Source organism: Ursus americanus, chromosome X (assembly GCF_024610735.1).
Source record: "Ursus americanus isolate L20-20 chromosome X, mUrsAme1.1.p, whole genome shotgun sequence".
Classification (NCBI taxonomy): Eukaryota; Metazoa; Chordata; class Mammalia; order Carnivora; family Ursidae; genus Ursus; species Ursus americanus.
In genome coordinates, this window is record NC_142164.1 from 121,626,242 (window position 1) to 121,649,799 (window position 23,558).

At 49.1% G+C, this 23,558-nt stretch overlaps 1 protein-coding gene across 2 annotated transcripts in view; it reads left to right on the forward strand.

The window, feature by feature from the left end:
• The window catches only part of DHRSX (dehydrogenase/reductase X-linked), a 230,120-nt gene that overhangs the window by 205,533 nt on the left and 1,029 nt on the right, over positions 1-23,558 (forward strand). The window contains exons 9-10 of one of the 2 annotated variants that reach the window (XR_015723241.1): positions 7,661-7,719; positions 13,534-13,644. The gene's annotated coding sequence lies outside the window, so the exon portion shown is untranslated. Of the gene's footprint in view, positions 1-7,660; positions 7,720-13,533; positions 16,419-23,558 lie in introns of those variants that run through there. The other variant, XR_006782628.2, reaches the window with a different exon arrangement.

Below are 23,558 nucleotides of genomic sequence, written 5' to 3' on the forward strand. Positions count from 1 at the left end.
CCCAAACACCCACGGGGTGCTCAGAACTTAATGGAGATGATTGGTACCAGAAAACATGGCAGCCAAACGCAGGAAGAGGATGGACGGGGCTGGCATGGCAGGGCTGTAATCGTAACGCCACGGGCTTTTGTCATGATCCGTGCTGTCCTGGCTGTGCCCCTGTCCCTCCCCATTCTCCCAGCAGTCCTTGTCTCCTCCCGTGATAATGACCGAGCTATTGCACATTTGCATTTCCTTTTTGATGGGAAGATGGTTCCACCATCATCCCTGGCACGTACACACCCTGATCAGAAACACCCACCGATTACCCTCCCATCTCCACAAGCTGTTATTTGTGACTTGCCGGTAGACGAAACATGGCACCATCTCAGATTTCAAATCTAAGTCACTGCGGGTCCCTGGATTCTTGCTGAGGCCGGTGTGTGGGGGGAGAGGCAGACACGTGGGTTTGCGTGCGGTTCATGTCAGCCACGCTTTCCATACTGCTGTGTTCTCTCCACCAGGAGGCCAGCAGATGCGGCAGCTCTGTCCACAGTGTCTACCTGTTTCTCCAGAAATTCGTGTCTTGACGATTTATCTGTGCATTTCACATTGTTTCTTAAGTGTGTAGTTTGAATTTCGAAGAGGAAGCAAGAGGCAGTGGGGATAGACAGTACAGAAAGTACAGGATGAAATGGGATTCCACAAAGAATTTGTTGGAGAATGGGACTTTATACTCATTGGTATATAAATATTGTATATTTGTATATAAACAGTGTATATTTGATTATAGCTCAGACCTCAGTGGGATCGTCTAAGCTCTGGAGTGTCCTTCAAAACTCCCAATCTGTAGTATATACAATGGAATATTATTCAGTTTTGAGAAAGAAGGAAATCCGGCCATTTGCAACAACATGGATGGACCTGGAGGGTGTTATGCAAAGTGACATAAATCAGACAGAGAATGAATAATGCACAGTGTCACTTGCACTTGGGATCTGAAAGAACCAGAGTCACAGAACCAGAGGCTAGCATGGTTGCTGCCAGAGGCTGGGGGGAGCAGGGGAGAAATGGGGAGATGTTGGTCAAAAGGTGCAAACGTTCAACGGTAAGGTAAGTTCCAAAGACCTAGCATCCAGCATGGCGACTCTAGCTAACAACGGGTTGGTTGGTGTTGTGTGCGCCCCACGTTGGACACAGCCAAGCTGCCGTAGACATCAGCATGCGGGATATGGTGTAGACACATGTTTTTAGCTTGTTTGGGTAAATACCAAGGAGTGGATCCATCCGCCTTGTTGCAAACGTGCCAGCCTTCATGGACTAACTCCAGTGTCTCACGTGGGTGTGGGCTCATTCGGGGTCACTTGGCGGCATTCCTCAGTAATGGCGGTCATTGGTCATTGGCTGGGTGTTGAGAGGTAAAGACATCCTCCTAAAGCCCTGAGCTGGCTGGAAACCAAGGAAGAGTGTGAAGACAAAACCCGTAAGGGTTATAAGAGCGCGGTCTCTGGCTGTTGCCTCGTGGGTATTGGAGAACCAGCCAAAGGTGGACATCAGTATTCTCTAATCTCCGTGCCAGTGTGGGCCGCTCATAGGAGACCCTCCCGAAGCAAGCCTGGGTCGGACTGGCTTCATCCCAGCATGATGAATGCCCACCGCCAAACCGAGAAGGACGTCAAGCGTCTCGCCGGAAAAACAAATACCCAGAAAACAAATCACCGCAAAAGAGGCAGACACCACAACAAAGAAACAAAATTACCAGGCAGACTATGGCGCGGACCCGCTGGTGAATACCAAGATGAGCCAGAAGAAACAGGATGTGTGCACGGCCTCAGAACATCTCCCTGAACATCTACTCAGCCCTGCGTTCAAAGCGTATAACAATTGAACCCCCCGAATGCACACAGAACGTGAGTTGTCCCTCACGAGTTCAGTGGACGCCAGCAAGCCAAAGTCGGGCAAGCACGTTCTGCAATCAGGAAAGAGTTCTTAACACAGAGGAGAAAACCACATGCTCTTTCAATATGTGCCAAATATTTGGGTACAGAATTTGGGCGGGTGTGAGAAAGTCACACTGGCAACGAACGAGAGAACCCAGCCGTGGGACCCGGGCACATCCTCGGGCTTCAGGGTCTTGGCGAGGGGACGGTATTAATTTCCTCCTCGCGGCGGGGTGGCGAAGATTAGAAATGACGAGCTCCAGGGCCGTGGAGGGCAGGAGGCGTGCTTTAAGTGACAGTAATTGCTGCGAATTCCCCACCTCTGGGCTCTCCGTGCACCAGCATTTTGGGGCCAGCACCGGAACCCAGATTCTGGCGAATGGGAATAATCATGTGCCACAGGGCCCAGCATCTGGCCGTGGCCAGCCGTAATCACGTCTGCATGAGGAGGGGATCCTTTCTCCGCGTCGGAGCTCCCCTCTGCGGCTCTCCTTAAAATCCAAATCCCCTTTATGCGCGTTTTGCATTGGGGGCAAGGCAATGTCTTCTCCATCCGCAAGACTCCCTCTGTCTCACTGGAACGGTCACACACCTGTCGTTTCCTACCCGTGGAATTCCCAGGGCAGCCTGGGTGGGCGATCTGTGCTATTTATTCTGAGTTTTATTAAATTCTGCAGGTGCCAAGGCGTGGTGGAGAATTGATCTGTGACCTCCAGCCTCGTGAACACCTGTTTCTCCCTCACACATCATATCGCCCCCACCCAGGACTCCAGCCCAGAGCAGCTCCCCGTTCCTCCCCTTCATGGCACTCCCAGAATTCACTGGTTCTTCTTTTTCATAATGAACAGACTTCTTTTTAGTCCAGGTTTAGATTGAAGGAAAAACTGAGCAGAGAGTATAGAGAGTTCCCAAATGCTCTCCCACACAATTTTCCTCCACGCTGTACATTTTGTGCCTGTGGGGATATTTGGTGCACCTGTTACAAACGGTGAGCCAACGTTGATGCATGGTTACTAACCAGCGTCCGTACTTGATCTTATGGTCTCTCCTGGTGGGGTATGTTCTGCAGGTGTAGACACATATATAATGATAGGTATCCTTCATTGTATCACACACTGTTTTCCCTGCCCTACTACTCGGAACGGTCCCATAATCCTGAATACATATCATTATATATGCATCCAAACCCACAAAAGGCACAACTCCAGAAACGACCCTAATGTCAACTACAGACTCAGAGTGACAGTATGTCCATGTGGGGTCATCGGCTGTAGTAAACGTCCCCCCTTGTGGGGCCACTGATAATGGGTTAGGCTGTGCATTTGCAGGGCAATGGGTATATGGGAAATCTCTCAGTGTTGCTGGCACCTAAAACTGGTCTAAAAAAAATTAAGCATTTTTTGTAAAAGCGTTCTGCACTCTAACTCTTCATCCGTCCCTCCCTCCCTCCTTCCCTGGCCACCTCTGCTCCTGTCCATCATCAGCTGTATTTACTGGCACGGCTATGGGTTCTGCGTGTGAGTGGGGCCTGGGAGACCCATGTCCTCGGTTTATTATCACGGCAGAATGATGAGCTCCAATACCGACGGACACACTTCTCCTCAAATGCTCCTTCCTCAGGCTGATTTCCAGCCCCTTACGTGGGTGGACATGCAGGGAGGAGGGAGGGCAGGAGGCTGCTGGGGTGGGAGTGTCTCATCCCACAGGACGCTCCTGGGACCCAGAGCTGTCCCCTACCAGGTGACGGAGCTGCTGCTTCAGGTGGGAAGCAAACGGCATGCACTTTCAGAGGTCTGGGCACGTGCACCTGCAGGAACGGATGGCTCGGGGATGCACACACAGGGAGGGGGCCCCAGGATGCCGTCTTCTGCGGCTCCCACCGACATCCTTCCTGCCCAACGCACACGGACTTTTCCAGCATCCGTGCTGTGCGAGGACTCCCTGGGACCTTCCCCACGGGGGCACCGGCCGGGCGAGATTTCTCTGCACACCTCTGCTTCGGAAAACAAGGTTGAGCAAAACGACTACACTTCTGCAATTCCTGCCTCTCGCCTCCAAGACGATTTTTCAACCTCGAAGCTTTGGCTTTGCGGCTTCTCCCGGCTGCCTGCTGCTGTGTGCTTTCGAGGGGGCGGGCTCTGTTCTCCATCCACACTGCAAAAAGGGGCCTGTGGGGTAATGTTGTCACCCTCTGGTAGGTGAGGAAATGGACACCTGGGATGTCCCCGCGCGTTTCTCAAGGTCACGAGCGCAGGGAAAGTTGGAGAACGAATTCTAATCCAAGTCTGGGGCTTCAAAGCCGGGCACCTCAAATACTCATTTATTCACTCATCCTTCCGTGCAAGGAGCATTTATTCAACACCTATTGTATATACCAGGCTCTAGGTACTAGGGACGTAAGGCTGAGTAAAATCCAAAAAAAGGAATCAGTAAAATACGGTAATCTGTGTGCACCACTATGTGTGTGTGTGTAAAAGAAAGAAGAAACAGAGAGAAACGGAGGGGTGCACACATTAGTGTACGTTAGAAAGGGGACTATGGTTTCTCCACAATAAGGTAAGGAAGTAAAAGCCATAAGAAAAAGCAGGTGTTTGAGACATGGTTCCTTGCTGAGAGCTTGCTAAGAATGTCACCAAATATTTAAATTCCTCCCTCTCTCCCCCTCAACAATCTGCTATATTGTGGAAAGAGAGAAGCCTGGAGCGGGGACCCTGATGGATTTGTTATGTCACCCAGCACACCTGGTCATTCCACCCAGCTCACCTCCTCGTCCCCAAGTCACCAAGAGCATCTGCTCATCCCCAGGTCACCCAGCTCATCTCTTCGTCCCCAAGTCACCAAGAGCATCTGCTCATCCCCAGGTCACCCAGCTCATCTCCTCGTCCCCAAGTCACCAAGAGCATCTGCTCATCCCCAGGTCACCCAGCTCACCTCCTCGTCCCCAAGTCACCAAGAGCATCTGCTCTCTCCAGGTCACCCAGCTCACCTCCTCATCCCCAAGTCACCAAGAGCATCTGTTCATCTCCAGGTCATCCAGCTCACCTCCTCATCCCCAAGTCACCAAGAGCATTTGCTCATCTCCAGGTCACCCAGCTCACCTCCTCATCCCCAAGTCACCAAGAGCATTTGCTCATCTCCAGGTCACCCAGCACACCTTCTCGTCCCCAAGTCCCCAAGACCAAGAGCATCTGCTCATCTCCAGGTCACCTGGCACACCTGTTTGTCCCTTTGTCACCCAGCATCTGCTCATCTCCAGGTCACCCAGCACACCTCCTCATTGCCAGGTCACCCAGTGCACCTTGTCATTCCCAAAATCCCCTCTGAGCATCAATCCCCATGAAGCTCTTGGTGGCTTTTCTTTGCCTTAATGGCACACGTGGAGAAACACACGGCCGTGGGAAGAGGCTTCAGCCCCTCCGCCAGGTGCGTTCCACAGACCACAGGGAACTTCCTAGCTCATCAGAGCAACACAGATGTCAGGTTTCCAGAGACCACTGCGTCTGGTGAGCGTCTTGTGGTTTCAGGCCACCAGAGCTAAGCTGTCCATATTAGAACCATCAGGCCAGCGTGTGATCAGAGCACAGGCTCACTTAGGTCCTGCAGCCCTGGGGTTGAAAGGCACCCTCCCCTCTTCTGTCCTTTCCATGTGCAAAGTTCTCATCCTGCAGCCACACACACACACACACACACCGTCACGTGCAACTGCCCTGCTCGGCCAAGAGTCCTGAGCTCCTGTGCAAAGCACACAGACCATGGTGAGGTCATTTCCGGGCTGTTGTGTGCCCCACAACACAGCCAGATTCCTTCTTCATTTCAGCTCAGTGGTGCCGGAGCGATTGGCACCAGGAGATGTATCTTTGCAAGTGAGCATGACCCTCCAAAATAGACCTTTGGAATGTTGTGGGAAGGGACCCGGAGGCTGGCATTACCAAGGGGATAATCGTCCCCTGACACAGATCCGTGCCTGGTTTTGAAGGAGGAGGAGCCGAGAGAGGCTGGGGTCTATTTCAGGCAAGGTCAATGTGCAAGAGAAAAGGAGACTGTAGATTTTGGGGGGATGGCAGAGAATTACTCCCTCGGTTCTGAGCCTCAGGGTCTGTCCACGGGTGTCTGGGTGACATGACTGTGCTGGGGGCTCAGGCACCTGTGTGATCTACTGCTCTGCTCAATGGCTCTCCAGCATTTGCAGCTCTCTCTGCTTGAGTCCTTTGTCTGTAATGAGCAGCGACGTGCAGGCACTCGGGGTTTGGACGTCTGGGTCCTACCTCCTGATAGGGGGACTCAGTGTCTCCCGTGTCTATTTGTAGTGACATCCCGTCGCATTTCACAAAGACTTTAAGGAAAGCCTTCACTCACCATACACAATTTAAAAGCGGATTCTTTAGCCATCCATATGGAATGCAGGAAATGATCTGTGCAAACAGTTTTGGAAGTTGAACTAACTAGAAAGGTTTTCTTTTGGGGGGGAGGCTTTTTTTCCTTTAAGGTTTTATTTTTAAGTAATCTCTACACCCAACAAGGGGCTCAGACCCACAATCCTGAGATCAAGAGTTGCACGCTCCACGGACGGAGCCATCCAGGTGCCCCTCACTGGGAAGATTTGAGACATTTTTTGTTTTATTGCTTTAAAAAATATTTGTTTTGTTTTATTGCTTTAAAAATATTGTTTCATTGCTCAAAAAATATGTTTTTGTTGTTGTGTGTTTTTTCGAGGACAGGGGCTCTCTTGGGTCGGGGTGGTGCCTGTTCTGTGTAGACCCCTCTGGCGGTACTGCAGAAAGGGGGTTAGGTGGGAGACCACTCATCCTAGGCTCTGGGAAGCCTGCATTATGGGAGTGCACAGGGTCGGTGGAGAGAAGGGAACGGTGTTAAGGGGATAAAACCAGGACTCCGGGAATGAGTGATTGTGGGTTTTAAAACAGCAGGGAGTTAACACACAGTCAACCATTAGCCTGGAATTCCCCCGGGCCAGACCTGCAAAGGTGGGGAACAGGGTGTGGGGACAGAACTTAGTGAGTTCCAGTTATGGACGTAGGTTCAAGGACCGTGCGGAAACATCTGGGCGTTCCCTTGCCTGGATGTGTTTGGGCCACCGGAGAATGATCTGGCAATCGCTCCCTCTTGGATCCCATGCATATGGGGTTCTCTGGTCTTTAAGAAGGGAGCCACGAACACACAACGGGGAATGCGTGGTCCCTTCAACATGCACTTTTGGGAAAACTGGATATTTACGTGCAAAATAATGGAATTGGGCTCTTGTCTCACCCCACACACACAAAAATTAACTCAAAATGCATTAATGGCTCAACCGTAAGATCTGAAACCTTTCAACTCACAGAGGAACATACAGGGAAAGTGCTTTTTGATGCTCGTCTCAGTAATGGGTTTGCAGATGGGACACCAAAATCGCAGGCAACAAAAAGCAAAAATAGACAAGGACGGTTGCCTCAAATAAAAACATTGCACAGCAAAGGGAATGATCACCAGAAGGAAGACATGATCTGCAGAATGGGAGGAAATATCTGCGAATCAGATACCTGATCGGTAGACCACCTTATTAAAAAAAAAAGTCACTGTTTGTTTATGGTAAGAGTTCTTAATTTTGGTTTATCTGTAAAAATCCACCAATTTGTCTTAAGGATGCAAACAGATTCACTCGGTGTTACTGTTATTGTAGTATTAGGTGGTTTCCAGTCTCCCTGGGGAATAAAAAAAGACTCTCTGATTGCTTGATTTTCCAGGTGGTTGGTGGCGTGTCATTGACTCTCTGGAGGACCCTTCACATATGTGCTCCTGATGGGTAAGTCCAACCGTCCTTGGTCGAATGCATAATGCTCTGCACTCTTGAGGCCAACCTCCTAGCGTCTCCGAGTGGCTCCCCGAGCCTCGCAAATCAGATTCTGTGTTTCTGAGAACCGTCTGCGGACTCTCAATGGTTCTTTTCCATTTCATCGAATATCCTTGAAAATTCTCCAAACCCATGTATCTTTCTGCACCAAATTCACACCCAGATTGAGCATATGTCCAGATGATTAAATGCACGCTCAGACCTCCCATACATAATGGAGGCTCCATTTTGGTTGCTAGCTAGCATTCATCAAACTAGCCTGGCATTTCCTGCCAAGTCTGTGAATGCGCAATTGGTAGTATATTGTTTGGGAAAGAGAAGGCCACGCATCCGAAAAAATCGAGCTTAAAGATCTGAAATTGTACATTGAACTCACAAGAGGCACGCTCAGAATTACGACTCCGTGTTCAAGCTTTAACAAATGCTTGGACTTTTTATGGTCTTGACCTATGGAGCCAAGTTCATCCATTCTAGTTTGCTTGGAAACATTACAATTTCTGATTTTCAAATGGAAAACCGGGCTAGTAATCCTTCCTCCTTTTGATGAGAGACACGGATGTCAGGTCAGGCATTTTCCTGCAGTCATCCCCATCTCAAACCAATTATTTTTGGCCTCCTTTTGGAACTCAAAACAGGACCAAAGATAAGTAGGGAAATGTATATAAAAATAAGTCAATTTGTACATTTTTAAGATGCGAGCAAAGACGGATGAAAGAACCCATTCCCACCATGAAAAGCAGGCACGTTTTATTAAAGATTTGATTTTGACCTAAATGGAATTAATTCTGTGAGATCCTTCGTACTTCTCCAGCAGATTCTGTAACTCAGTATAAAAACTCGAAACGTGCCATGAATTGTGTGTTCCTCTGAGAACCCTAAATGCAAATCCATTCAGGATACCTTAGTAGTTCAGATTTATTATACCGCCCTGAGAGTGGAAGCACCCAATGCAAGAAGTGGGTGGGTTTTCTCATTTTTCATGATCCCATCCTGTGTCCGTAACTCTTCTCCAGTGAGCCAACCCCAACCTAATTTCAATGCCAATGGTATATTCACTTTTAGGTAGCATTAGAAAAAATAATAAGGGCACAGATAGAGGGCAAAACACAGGCATAAAGTGGACCTCCTGCATATGCCACAGAAATGGACAATTCCCAAGAGCATATACCCCACTGATTCTCAAATTCACTCATTTATTCTGCTTTATAAGGAGCATGAAAATAATCTCCTCTGAAAAATCAGGCAGTGGGTCTTTCAACTCTCGACGGGCAGCCCGAGAGGATCACGTTGGCTGTGTCTGATTTGGGAGAACTTTGACGTGAACTCACAGGCATTGTTCTCCTATCGCTGGGTTGGATTAAGTTAACAACCCATTGGCTAGTCCTCAAAGGGGCCAAAACATAACACAAATCAACTAGGGCTCAGTGTTTTTCCCCTCAATGGGTGAGGGGAGGCCAGTTTTCACAGCAACCCCGGGATCTTAGTCCAACAAAGGTGTATGTGTCCCCAGGACATACAAGTTCCACGTGCTGATATAGGGATCCAAGCTGACATGGCGGCTTCACCACATAAAATACTGCTCTCCTTAGTTCATGTGAGCGGAGAAAGACGTGGGGGAGTCAGGTGAGGGCCACACACCCTGCGTGTCAGCACCCACAACATTACACCAGGCAGGACCACTCACGTGGCTTTTCCCTGCAAGGCATGCTGGGAAATGTGGGGAGCAGATGGAGCCATCAGTGGCCACCCGTCTCTGCCCCAAACCCTCAGAACGCAGATCCCCCGACTGCAGCCAAACACCCCAACACATGCTCATAAATACGAATTCGGTCCTCATCCTGGGAGCCATCCAGATGTTCTATGGGAATTTCAGGCCAACAGCTCTACCGAGTGCCATGGTCAATGTCACGGAGATGTGAAGAGACCAAGGAAGGCATCAACGTGGATTCTTTTTGTGTGTGTGTGTTTTTATTATATTATGTTAGTCACCGTACAGTACATCCCTGGTTTCTGATGTAAAGTTTGATGATTCATTAGTTGCGTATAACACCCAGTGCACCATGCAATACATGCCCTCCTTACTACCCATCACCAGCCCATCCCATTCCCCCACCCCCCTCTGGAATTAGGCATCCCCACGAGCATAGCTGCTATCACAACATACAAACAACAAAGAACAGGAAATAACGAGTGTGTTACCAGGGATGTAGAGAGATTGGAACCCTTATGCGTTGTTGGTGGGAGTGTAAAATGGCGCAGGTGCTGTGGAAAACAGTATAGCGGTGCCTCAAAGAATTGAAAACAGAGCCACCCCGTGATCCAGCAATTCCACTGCTGGGAGTACACCCAAAAGACTTGAAAGCAGCGTCTTGGAGAGACATTGGCACACCCATGTTCGTAGCAGCATTATTCAAGAGAGCGGGAATGTGGAAGCCACCCAAATGTCCATCAACAGTTGAGTGGATGAGCAAAATGTGGTCCATGCACGTAGTGGAATATGATGCAGCCTTGAAGACGAAGGACCGTCTGCACCTGCTAGGACGTGCATGGACCTTCAGGACACGATACTCCGTGATATCAGCCAGACACAGAAGGACAAATCCTGTCCGATTCCAGATATACAAGGTTCCCTAGAGGAGTCCCATCCACAGAGGCAGAGAGTAGATGATGGAGCCAGGGGCTGGGGACGGGGATGGGAAGTTAATGGTTCATGGGGACAGAGCTTCAGTTTGGGGAGACGGAAAGTTCTGGGCGTGATGGATGGTTGCACAATAGTGAATGTACTTCATGCCCCTAACAGTGTATCTCCACATGATTTAAAGGGCCATTTTAATGTTATAAATGTCTTAATTCGGTTATAAGGAATCAGGGAGGCCCAATACAACTGTACAAGGCTGTTTTTATTTTCCCACTTAGTCCTTGGAAGGTAGAAGCCCGATGCCTCCATATACAAGGCAGCCCTGAGTCGACCCCACTTTCTGTCCGAGCCCCTGTGAGTCTGCCTGGAGGACTGGAGACAAGGTCACATGGCCACCTGACACTCAGCCACGTACAGGGTGCAAAGCCATGATGGCTAAATTGAGGCTTGTGATGTGTCCATGAGACAAGTGAATTGATTACCACTCTTTTAGCTTGGGAGAATTGAGGATAAGTGGCCTCATTTGGAAAAGAATGTTCTGGGCAGAAGGGCCAGATGGGCAGATGGTCCTGAGCAGAGAGTGCAAGAAACGTCTGAGACGGCTCAGATAGGGGCGGAGGAAGGCATGTGCTTTCTTAAGCCTCATGTGTATTTGCGCAATGTTTTAAGGAATATTTTGAGAACTCTTCCTCTTGCAAACAAGACTTATGTGTGCCTTCTAAAAAGTGGAGAGATCCAATTTCATGAAAATGCAATAAATTTCTGCAACCTTGCTTGAGTCTTGGGTCCATCAAATCCCTTTATAGAGCAGTGAGGGCACCCCTGTTCAAACATCTGGACATCCCAGATATTTGGTGAGGCACCTGCCAGTTATATCAGGTGAGCTCGTTGGGAGACACACAGGGACCTCAGAGGCACAGACTGGGTCTGAAGGAGCTATGGATTCTGAGGTAGTCTTGAGATTTCTGTGCCCTAATGCATACACCTTGTATAATCCCCTCCCCTGGAGTAGGAGCAGGACCCATGAGCATGACGGATGTGTATCTTCACATGACAGACTGAGCTCTTCTCTTCTTATAAGGAGAGTAATCCCATCATGGAGCCCTACCCTCATCTGACCCTAATGACTTCCCAAAGGCCCCACCTCCTAAAACCGTCCCACTGGGGGAGAAGGGCTTGCACATGGGAACTCTGGGGTGGGTGGGACACGATTCTCTCCATGCACCCAGCCTTCCCCGTTGTGATAAATAGCATCATCGAGATGCCCAAACCAGAATCATGGAGCAGACGCCTGACGCCTCCTTCTCCTCATCTCCCACATTCAGTACATTTTCAGGCTTTGTCAAGTCTCTCTAAGGCGTATACTTCCAATCTTCCCTATATTCTCCATCATGGTGGCCACCAGCCCAGACCCAGCCACCGCCACCAACCTGGACCAGATCACAGTCCACTGCACGTGCTCACTCGCCCTTTCTTACCATTTCCAAGCACAGATGCAGACAGAGCCTCCATGACTCCATCCGCAGGGACTCGCTTGAATGCCACGGGCTCTAAGCAACCCCATCACCCCACTACAACCTCCAAGACCCAATGATCTCCTGCCTCACCCTCCCCATGTCTCCCTACCTGTCACCTGCCCTCCCCACGTCAGGCACACCACGCTTCCCTTGGGTCTTTGGACCCACTCCGTCCTTCCTGCCTCCAACGGATGGATCAGAAGCAATAATTATAGAAATGATAGGAGACAGGGGCGCCTAGGTGGCTCAGTCGTTAAGCATCTGCCTTCAGCTCAGGGCTTGATCCCAGGACTCTGCTTCTCCGTCTCCCACTCCCCCTGCTTGTGTTCCCTCTCTCACTGGCTGTCTCTATCTCTGTCAAATAAATAAATAAAATCTTTAAAAAGAAAAAAAAAAAGAAATGACAGGAGACGAATGTAGTCCTCCAAAGACATCGTCAGAAAAAAATGATGACATTGGAGATATCAACTGAAAACAAAACAAACAAAAAAAATGGAACCAACCTAGACATACTCTGACAGATTTCTCAAACCCGATGAAATAAAGAAAACTCTTCCAGGGTCTATGGGCAAATAAAAATAAAACAACAGAAGAGTCAAACAGGTCTGGCTTCATTTCATCTCGGACATAAGAAATGACACAGTGGTATTGGATTGCCCGGCATTGAGAGAGGGGGAAAAAAATCATTATTCAGAATTCCACAGGGTGACTTTGGGGAATGAGCCATTTCTCCCCAAATACCGTTACAATAATTTCAAATACAGTTTATGCGATCCATGGCATTTCACTCAGTCATTGTCCAGTGCCGTAAAGCTGTGTTGCGTGGAGGGATCCACGTTAAGGAACCCTACAGTGAAATCTTTATCCCCTGAATCGAACAGTTTTTGTCACACTCAATTATTGCATCTGAAGCCCTTCGTACGGGGAGAGAGGGTTTCATTCTTAATCCACACTTCGGAAAAAAAAAAAGTCGAAAACCGAAGGGACAACGGATGATGATTTGCAAATGTCTTGCTAAAATCAGGGTGCAGAGAACGTATCCATGCCCTCACATCTATGAAGCCGTGGGACAGGAACAAAATACCATTAATAGCATTTCCTGACTATGACCCAAATACATTTGCATTTTCCTCTCCGAGGGACAAAACCAGAATTGGCTGATTTTCATGGGTTCATTACATTCCTCTGTAGCGTCCTGCCCCTTAAAGCACAGGGAAGGTCTTCCCACATTAAAATTTAGAATTGAAAACCTTTTTAAGAATTTATGTATTTTCTGGGGCGCCTGGGTGGCTCAGTCGTTAAGCATCTGCCTTCGGCTCAGGGCGTGATCTCGGCATTACGGGATCGAGCCCCGCATCAGGCTCTCCCGCTGGGAGCCTGCTTCTTCCTCTCCTACTCCCCCTGCTTGTGTTCCCTCTCTCGCTGTCTGTCTCTGTCAAATATATAAATAAAATCTTTTAAAAAAAAATTTACGTATTTTCTGAAATCCCTTCAAATGTTGTGTGCTACCAAAAAAAAAAAAAATACATTTGTTTGGGAAAGACGAGGTGGGGTATTTTAAGAACGGGGCGTCTATGACTGTGCTGATAGGATTATGCTTTATAATTTCAGAAATTCAGGATGCTCCTTCTACTTTACCGAGGACCCTGCCTAACATGTAGGACATGGCGTTGGCATGAACCGAACCTGCAGAGACCAACGCCCGCGCCATCCGTGCTCAAGGTGAGCCGGAAAATCTGGTGAGCATGAAGCTTCCTTGGGAGTGAGTGCTGTGTGTTTTGTATAAGCTACTTTGTGCAAAATCGGATCCCGGACGTTGACCTTGCCCTACAGGTGTTTGTGGGGGACGTGAGAGGGGCCTCCCTGCCGTGCTAATCATATTGGGCACTGTGTATGGTGGAACGTGCATGAGGGAACCCTACAGTGACATCTTTATCCCCTACATCAAACCATTTTTGTCGGAGACTAAAGATTGGAAGACGGAGACTGAAGTCCGCCATTTGTTACAAGGTGATCTCCTGGGTGCGCCTGCAGTTGGACTCAGGAGAGAGGGTACCGTGCCCCTGGGCCACCTGGAGCCTGATCGGTTCCGAGCCATAGATGGGCTGAGAACAGCTCAGTGAGCCCCCGGGCGGTCTGCGGGTCATGCACCATCAATGAGTGGTAGATAAGACGTCTAGAACAACTACTTGGTCTCCACAAGAGCCCCGGGAGGAAGATACTCTTCTGACCATTCTTTTAAAAAATGAGAACATTAAGACATGGCATTCCACTTAACCCCCCAGCTAAGTGCACACAGTTAGCTCGGGAGGAAGAGCCCGGATTCACATTCACAGAGCATCAGGGGCACGAAGAAGAAATGAGCGGCGTTCCCGGGGCTGAGACTCCATGTAAAAACGCCCTGAGCCCAAGCTCCCACGGCGGACGGGGAGACGGCAGACTCATGTTGGAGTCTCCAAATCGTCCATGCATTCTCAGGAGTACCAGCTATAAGGAGTCAAAAGGCACTTTCCAAAAAAAAAGGGGGGGGAGGCATCCTCGTTGTCCTTGAAGCGTTCTGCAGCCTTGACGTTTGCGTGAGATCCATGGATGTCCGGGGAGAGGGGGTGCACGAAAGAACCTTGAAAAGAGTGCACCTTCACTATTCTGGGTAACACGTGTGTCTGTGTGTGCACCTGGTCTAGGAAAAGCGTGCACAGTTTTTCTTTGCTGTGAAAGAGATCTTTGAATCCAGGCTTGTAAAGAGCCATCGAGAAACCGGTTAAAAAGATGGGGTGTTGGGGCGCCTGGGTCCGCAGTCGTTAAAGCGTCTGCCTTCGGCTCAGGGCGTGATCCCGGTGTTCCGGGATCGAGTCCCACATCAGGCTCCTCCGCTAGGAGCCTGCTTCTTCCTCTCCCACTCCCCCTGCTGTGTTCCCTCTCTCGCTGGCTGTCTCTCTGTCGAATAAATAAATAAAATCTTAAAAAAAAAAAAAAAAAGATGGGGTGTTGCCGCCCCACACTGTGCCTCTGCCCCCCTCTCGAGAGGCAAAGGGACACTCGTGACAAAGCTCATTTGGAGTGCACGCTCTCCAAATGGGATTTCAGTGCACCTCTGAATTTCTTTTCTGCAAACCTGGACGGCTCCAGCGAGCACGCTCAGGGCAGCCGCGGTAAGGGAGCGCGGAGGACGTTTGCAACCGGGATGAGTGTCAGCGGCGGCCGGGACGGGACTGTTCCCCATGTCTGAGCTCCTGTCCTCTCGGGAGCTGATTACAGACCACTTTGCGTCATGAAGACGACGGATGCGTGCAGGCAGCCCAGTTGATGACCTCCCACCAGCTGCATCCCGAGCCCGGCGTTTGGCGGTAACTCGGTCTGGCGTGCCTTGTCGCCTCTCGTCAGGGTCCGCGATGACTCGCTCTGCGTTTTCCGGGAGGCCGGCTCCTCGGGGAGTTTGCTCCTTCCCGTGGCAGATTGCTCCTGACTTAAATCTTGTCTCCGGTTTCCCGCCAGGATGACAGGTGGTCTGACCTGGAAGGGACTTTGGGGACCTGTGTGTTCAGACTGAGAAACCCAGGTCTCGACAGCAACGTGGCAGATTTGGGTACCGGGAGTGTATCTGAGCGTTTGCACATACGATGATGTCTCAGTTACTCTCAGGCTCGCGTTGACACAGCTGCACGATGCCTGGAGTCCTTAGTTGATAGGTGCGCTTACGTGGGCATAAGACACATGTCCGTGTATACATCTATAAATGTCCTTGGCCCCACACGCACGCACACCCATCACGCGTATACATGCACATACCTACACAGTAGCACACACACCAACGTACTTTACAAACTACGACATAGAAACAATTCGCCACAACGTAGTTTGCAATATCGATCGTACAAAACCTTCCACCCTGGCAGGTCCCATCAGAAATTTTGGTTTCCTTTATTCAGACATAGCACCAATGGGGACGTCTTTATTATTATTATTATTGCAAATGATTCGTTATTGATTGATTATTGAGAGAATCATGTATGGTTGCAAGTCCCCCAGATAGCTAGATTCTTGTCTTCAGAAGCACGTTGAATGTACCCCTCCTTTCTCTTCCTATACCTGGACCCCTGCCCACAGCCACCCAGGATGCTTTCTTACGTTTCTATGTATTTTTTCTTTCCTTTCCTGCAAGAGCTCATGAATTGTGGGTGGATTTATCCTGTGCTTGTGTCTGAGCTGAAATACCTATCACCCTCTCCATCGTGCTAAGGTCAGCCCTAAGTAGGCTCAGATCTTGCATTCGTCAGGGTTCTCCAGAGAAACAGAACGGATGCGATGTTTACACGTATACGGAGAGTTGTTTGTTTGTTTTTTTTTTAAGGAATTGGCTCATGCCATCCTCAGACCTAAGAAGTCCAAAATGCCTTCAACTGATTAGACGAGGCCCACCTGTCTTGTGGGCGGCAATCCACTCCACTGAAGGGTCTACTGCTTGAAATGTTAATCTCATACCCAAAAAAAAAAAAAAAAAATATATATATATATATATATATATAAAACATCTTCAAAAGAAACATCCAGAATAATATCTGACCACATCATGGCTCGGGCACATTGACACATAACATTGACCATCACAGATCTGCCCGCCATTCAAGAAGACATCCGTGACAAAATGACCGGAGACCTGGCCAGGACCAGGAGCCAATGACAGGCTCCATAATGTCTCAAACAGAAATTCTCCATACGAGCAGGGGCTAAGCCCCATTAATCAAATATTCACTTGCTGCGTAAAATACGTGATTGGATAAAACGCCCACATCTCCCTACCTCATGGTCCTGGCATGTTATAGCTGCCCAAAGGTGCAAGCATCACCTCCGCGGGAGGTGGGAAGATGGGCATGGCTGGGCGAGTTTTCTTTGGAAGAATTTCTGGCGTGGTTTGCAAGCACCAGATGAAAACCACCCCAGGACCTCGTCACAGCTGGTGGGAGATTACGCTGCCATTTCTGGTATATCCAGAGCCACTTGACTTTCTATATGTGAACTAGTAAGATGCTCGGGAAACGGAGAAGCCCTAGACCAGCTCCCAGCAGACAGTGCCCGGAAGCTGGCTCAGAGCATGCTTTGAGTGTGGCATGCCGGTGCTCACTCAGTGGTCCTCTTAGAAAGCGGCATGAGAAGGTCATGGATGAGCACCTCAACAAGGAGGATCACAGAAATAAGAACCAGTGTGGATTGAGTGCCCACTGAGTACCATAGATGCATTAAACTCTCAGGACCTTCCATCGAAGACAACGTGAGTATGTCCCATTCCACAGGTGAAGGGACTGAATCTCGGAGAGATTAAATTGGGAATCAGGTCAAGGTCTCTCATCTGGTTGGCGGTAGACCTTCTCCGACCTGGAAGACGCCACCATCACCTTGTGCATTCACCTGGCGACCATGGCCCAAGAATGAAGAGTCTGGACACAACTGCCTGCAAATCAAAGGTGGGGCATGGCGGAATTGACGCTGTGACTCTTGAAGACGCACTCGCCTTCTCTTCCTCCCTTCTTCCGTTGGACCTCTTCTTGCATTCATTCAGCAAGTGTTTGGGAATCACGTGCTTCTGTGTGCCGAGCGCCATTTTGGTTCCCGCCAACAAGCCAGGTGAGCTTTCTGCTCAGCGTCCATACCAGTGGGAGAAGCAGACCATGAATCAAGATGCAAATAAGCGGATGAAACGCATCTCATCGTGTGTTGTACAACATGGTCGAGAGTCCTCCAAAGACGAGCAAACAGAACTTGCACCACTGTAGCCTCTGTGAGGGGTGACGTTTGCTCAGACACTTGCATGAGCTGAGGGGGAAAGGACACGTGTGCCCCGGCTGGGAGCAGATGGTGTGGATGGTAGCACAGCTAGGGGCCACCCTGGCTGCAGGCAGCTTGAGTGTCTGTGTGTCTGGGCAGGAGGCTGGGGTATGAGTTCGGAGACCACAGGGTTGAGGCAGATCTTGCTGTCTTATGCGGACTTTGAGTTTCATGCTTACTGAAACGAGAGGCCAGTGGAGGTTTTTCTCTGATGGAGCTGATTCTCGGGGTAGTGCTCCACTCACACCCTCAGGGAATTCCTTACCATTTCTGGGAACAGCGACCTGCCTTCCAATGCAAGCCCTGCCTCTCTGTTGGAGGGCTATCCTCATTGCTGGATGCCATGATGCCCATTTGAGTAGAGATGTTGAGAGAAGTAGGGTCAGGTAGAGGCTAGCGTCCAGGGAGAGATGGCAGCTTGGACCACACTGGACACAGAGGTGGCGTGATGAGAAGCACACACATCAGGGACTTACTGATAAACTGCATGAATCAGTCAAGAGAACTGATGTGCTTGTCCAGGCTTCTCTTTTCCTCGCTAAGGCTACTCCTCTGATCTTGTGTCTTCATTAATCCCTTCCTGATTTGTTCTGCCTCTTCTCCCTCCTTCACCTTGCCATGTCCAGCTCTTTCTCACACCCCTCCCTTCCGGTTCATTAACGTTCTTACAGCACGTAATTCACGTCAAGGTGGAGCATGTTGAAGGTGTGGACACTGAGCCAGGTACCAAGGAGACAGCCATTACTGCTTCTTGTCCAAGGTGTGCTAGACAGAGCAACATATCATCGGGATACAGTAGAAAGTCGCACCAAGTCTGTCTAATGTGAGGACACGTCAGGAAAAGAAATCTTGTTTGTGTTTCCTGAGTGGTGTTTATAAATCCGTCTTTCTTATGAAATTCATTCAGTGAGTATTCATTTATTTCTCTTCTGATGCATAAATACGTAAACAAACACAAATGTAGTAAATAATGGCCTTTTAGTTCATTGGGGCTGGTTGTTTTGTAATGTGAGCCTTCAAGAAAACAATGGTTTTCATCACAAGTGGGTCATGGATAAAACAAGTATGATTTGTATGACACATTCTAATGTTCAAGGTACTGCGTACTTTACTTCATTTGTCTCTTACGACAGTCCTGTGAGGCAGGCCACATCACCGTCATCCCATCATCATCACCATTATCATCACCATCGTCATCATCACCATCATCACCATCATCACCACAATTACCATCATCCCCACTATCATCACCACCATCGTCACCAGAATCACCATCATCACCATCGTCACCATCACCGTCATCACCATCCCCACCACCACCACCATTACTATCACCATCATCATCATCATCCCCACCATCACCACCGTCACCACCGTCACCACTATCAGCATCATCCCCACCACCATCACCGTCACCACCACTAATACCATCATCATCACCATCGTCACCATCACCATCATCACCATCCCCACCACCACCACCATTACTATCACCATCATCATCATCCCCACCATCCCCACCATCACCACTATCAGCATCATCCCCACCACTATCACCGTCACCACCACCACTACCACCATCATCACCACCATCGTCACCATCACCGTCATCACCATCCCCACCACCACCACCATTACTATCACCATCATCATCACCCCCACCATCCCCACCATCACCACTATCAGCATCATCCCCACCACCATCACCGTCACCACCACTAATACCATCATCATCACCATCGTCACCATCAGCCACCATCATCATCACCTTCCTCACCATCCCATCACCACCACCACCATTACTATCACCATCATCATCATCCCCACCATCCCCACCATCACCACTATCAGCATCATCCCCACCACCATCACTGTCACCACCACTAATACCATCATCATCACCATCATCACCATCACTGTCATCACCATCCCCACCACCACCACCATTACTATCACCATCATCATCACCCCCACCATCCCCACCATCACCACTATCAGCATCATCCCCACCACCATCACCGTCACCACCACTAATACCATCATCATCACCATCGTCACCATCACCGTCATCACCATCGTCACCATCAGCCACCATCAGCCACCATCATCATCACCTTCCTCACCATCCCATCACCACCGCCACCATTACTATCACCATCATCATCATCCCCACCATCCCCACCATCACCACTATCAGCATCATCCCCACCACCATCACTGTCACCACCACTAATACCATCAGCATCACCATCGCCATCACCATCAACATCATCTTTGCCATGTTACAAGAGAGAAAACTAAGCTTCACAGAAGCCCAGCCTTGCCCAGCGTCACAGAACTAATACTTAATGGCACCATCATTCATGCCCAGGACCTCCCAATACAAAGCTTTTTCTCAGGCTACTAGCACACAACATGCTAGAAACCTCCCTTCAAAGACATACACAGCTGGCCCTTTCTTCCTTACCCTACTTCCCTTCCTCCCATTTGCTTCCTGGAATGTGGTCAGACCATGAGGTCAGGGGCCATAACTAGAGCTGGAGAAGCAGGGAGGTGCAAGACCTAGTTTCTGAGGAGTCCGACACACCGCCAGCACACCAACTCTGGACCATGTACCACAGGGTCACCTTTACTTGAGAGAGAATCAAACTTATGTCCTTTTAAAGCACTGTTGTTTGAGGGCTTCTGTGCCTGCGCAACCTAATCCCAGTGTAGCATTCGAGCTCCACGGACTCTGCCGACTACCCCCTCACCCCCCATCCCTGCACACATGTTAAACCCTCCACCCCAACTACTCCAAAGGCAGCTCAGCTGTTTCCATAATCTGATTTGCTTTTAATCCACGTTGGAGGGGATAAAAGCAGTGACCTTCAAGGACAGACCTGAATGAAAACACTGGGGATAAGCATTTGTTTGGAAAGAGCTGGCTCATTGGGAGGGATGTCTGAGAAAGCTATTAACATGCATTTAAAAACCCAACGTTGCTTTTAAATGCACATTTTCCCTCTCTGGTTTGGGTCAGGCCAGCAAAGAAAAGAGATCTTTGGCTTGTGGTATCCTTTACCCCTCATCCCGTGCCATCCCGTGATCGTCGCCACTAAATGAGTTATAAATGCTTTCAGACCATCATCCTGCAAAGCTCCCTGGGAAAGAGAATGTCAGCCCACCATCAGAGCCCACCTGGCAAAGGAGTGCTCAGCTCAGAGCCCGACTGGGCATTAGAGCATCTCAGCCTTGCCCTTCTGCCACTGCACGGCCCTTGCATGTGGCACGGCCAGTCCTCGGAAGGGGGTCAATGGCTCAGGGTGTTTTCCTGACACAAAATTCCAGTGGTCACAGGCAGTGAGGTTTGGGGCTTGATGACAGCTCCTGTCTGAGGGAGGGGGATCTTGATGGCCAGTAACCAGTTCAACAAGCTGTGTGGGGACCACAATCAATCCTGGGAGCTCTGAGAAAAGGGCAGGGCTGATCCTGGATACATGAGACCCTCCTCAATAGGATGTTTCTACTGCACAGATATCTGGGAAATACGTGGGGTGAGCTCTGTCGTGGACGTGCCGATGGGCCAGGACAGCATCTTGGAAAAGCACAAAGAGCCGGCCGTGAGCTGGTTTCCAACAGTGCTGTGAGCAGAACGGGCTCAGCATTTACCAAAGAGAGATGTTTGGGTTTTTCATGCCAAACATTTAAATTAGTCTTGCAAAGAGCAAGGGTTTAATCCGGTTCCAAGAAAAGGGGACTGGGGGAAAAGATGTCAGAAGATGCTACTGAAAATTCCAGAAGGCATCGTGCAATTGTTTTTACAAATAGACTCAGGAGAATGTAACAGAAGATGTCTGTGTGTGTGTGTGTGTGTGCCTGTGTGTATGTGTATTGTGTGTCTCTGCATGTGTGCCTGTGGGTGCATAAGTATGTGTGTGTACATGTGTATATTTGTGTGTGCATGTGTATGTGTGCATGGGTGTGCATGGGTGTGTGTGCATATGCATGTATGTGTACTTGTGCACACGTGTATAATTGTGTGTATTGTGTGCATGCATGTATATATTTGCATGTGCATGTGTGCATTTGTGTGTATGTATGTGTTTATGTATGTATATGTGTGCATGTCTGTGTGTCCATGTATGTGTGTCTGTGTATCCATGTGTGTGTTTGTGCATGCATGTGTATATTTGTGTATGTGCATCTCTACATGTGTGCATGGGTGTGTACTTGTGCACACATGTGTGTATTTGAGTGTATGTGTGTGCTTACATGTATATATTTGTATGTGTACATGCATGCATGTGTATGTGTGTGTGTATGTATGTGTGTATGTGTATGTATGCATATGTGTTTGTGCGTGCATGTGTGTCTGTGCGTCCATGTATGTGCGTGCATGCATGTGCATGTTTGTGTGTGTGCATCTCTACATGTGTGCATGGGTGTATGTGCATATGCATGTGTGTGTACTTGTGCACACATGTGTGTATTTGCATGTATGTGTGTGCATGCATGTATATATTTGTGCGTGTACATGCATGCATGTGTATGTGCATGTGTGTGTATATTTGTGTGTATGTATGTATGCATGTGTGTTTGTGCGTGCATGTGTGTCTGTGTGTCCATGTATGTGTGTGCATGCATGTGCATGTTTGTGTGTGTGCACCTCTACATGTGTGCATGGGTGTATGTGCATATGCATGTATGTGTACTTGTGCACACATGTATATTTGTGTGTATGTGTGCGTGCATGTATATATTTGTGTATGCATGCATGTGTGTGCATATGTGTGCACGCACGTGTATGTGTGTGCGTTTGTATATATGTATGTGTGTGTGTGCATGTGTGTGTGTGCAGAAGGCAGAGAAGAAGAGTAATCATGGGGCTTGCTCGTGAGCACTGTGGGGAACGTAATACACACTCCACTTCTAAGAACATTTATACAACTCATGAAATACTGTTTTCAGTATAATCTCACTATTAAATTAATATCGCTGTCTGCTCTGTCATATCAGCGATTCCCCTTTCTCTCTGAGTACCTCCGGTTTTGCAATAGCCCACAGAACATAAAGACATGCATATCGGTCGGCATGGGCCGCTGTAACAAGATAACGCAGGCTGGGAGCTTAAATAGTGGGAATTTATCTCTTGCTGTCCTGGAGGCTGGAAATGCACCATCAAGCATTCGGCAGCTCCGGTTTCATTCCGGGCTCGCGGATGGCCGCTTCCTTGCTGCGTGGTAAATTTGTGTCATTTGAAGCCACTAGGTTTATGGTGCATTCTGAGACCAGCCATTGGAAATTCATAGAGAGCCCGAGGGAGTTGAGAACGGCAGGGGCGGAAGTGCTGGCTGGCACTCGAATGGATATGAGCACTCATGAAGATTTGATGAACAGGACAGACTAGAGGAAGTGGAGGGTGTGGGGGAAATATCTCCTTTTTCGTGTTCTGATTTGCTTGACTCTTCTGCGTGCACCTGCATAGGACTCAACCCCGAGAGGGCAGGACTGAACTCTATTGGCTCAGCTTTTTATGTCCACCCCCTGCCCCACCTGGCCTGCTCAGGGGCTCCATGAAAGCCTTCTGGCAGAAGGTTGAAACCTCAGGGCACACGGCAACCCATGCCTCTCTCAGGTTCACGTCCCATCGCCAAGAGCACACGCAACGCAGCAGGCAGACTGTGATGCATTATGGCCGTATTTCCAGGGACATCATAAGCTGCCTGTCTATCAATTAGGATCTAATTTGATGGGATCCAGAGCCCCTTTATTCCCGTAAAGCAGATGTTTAAGCCTAGCTGATGTGGGCTCGTCCATGGAGCATGTGGTTT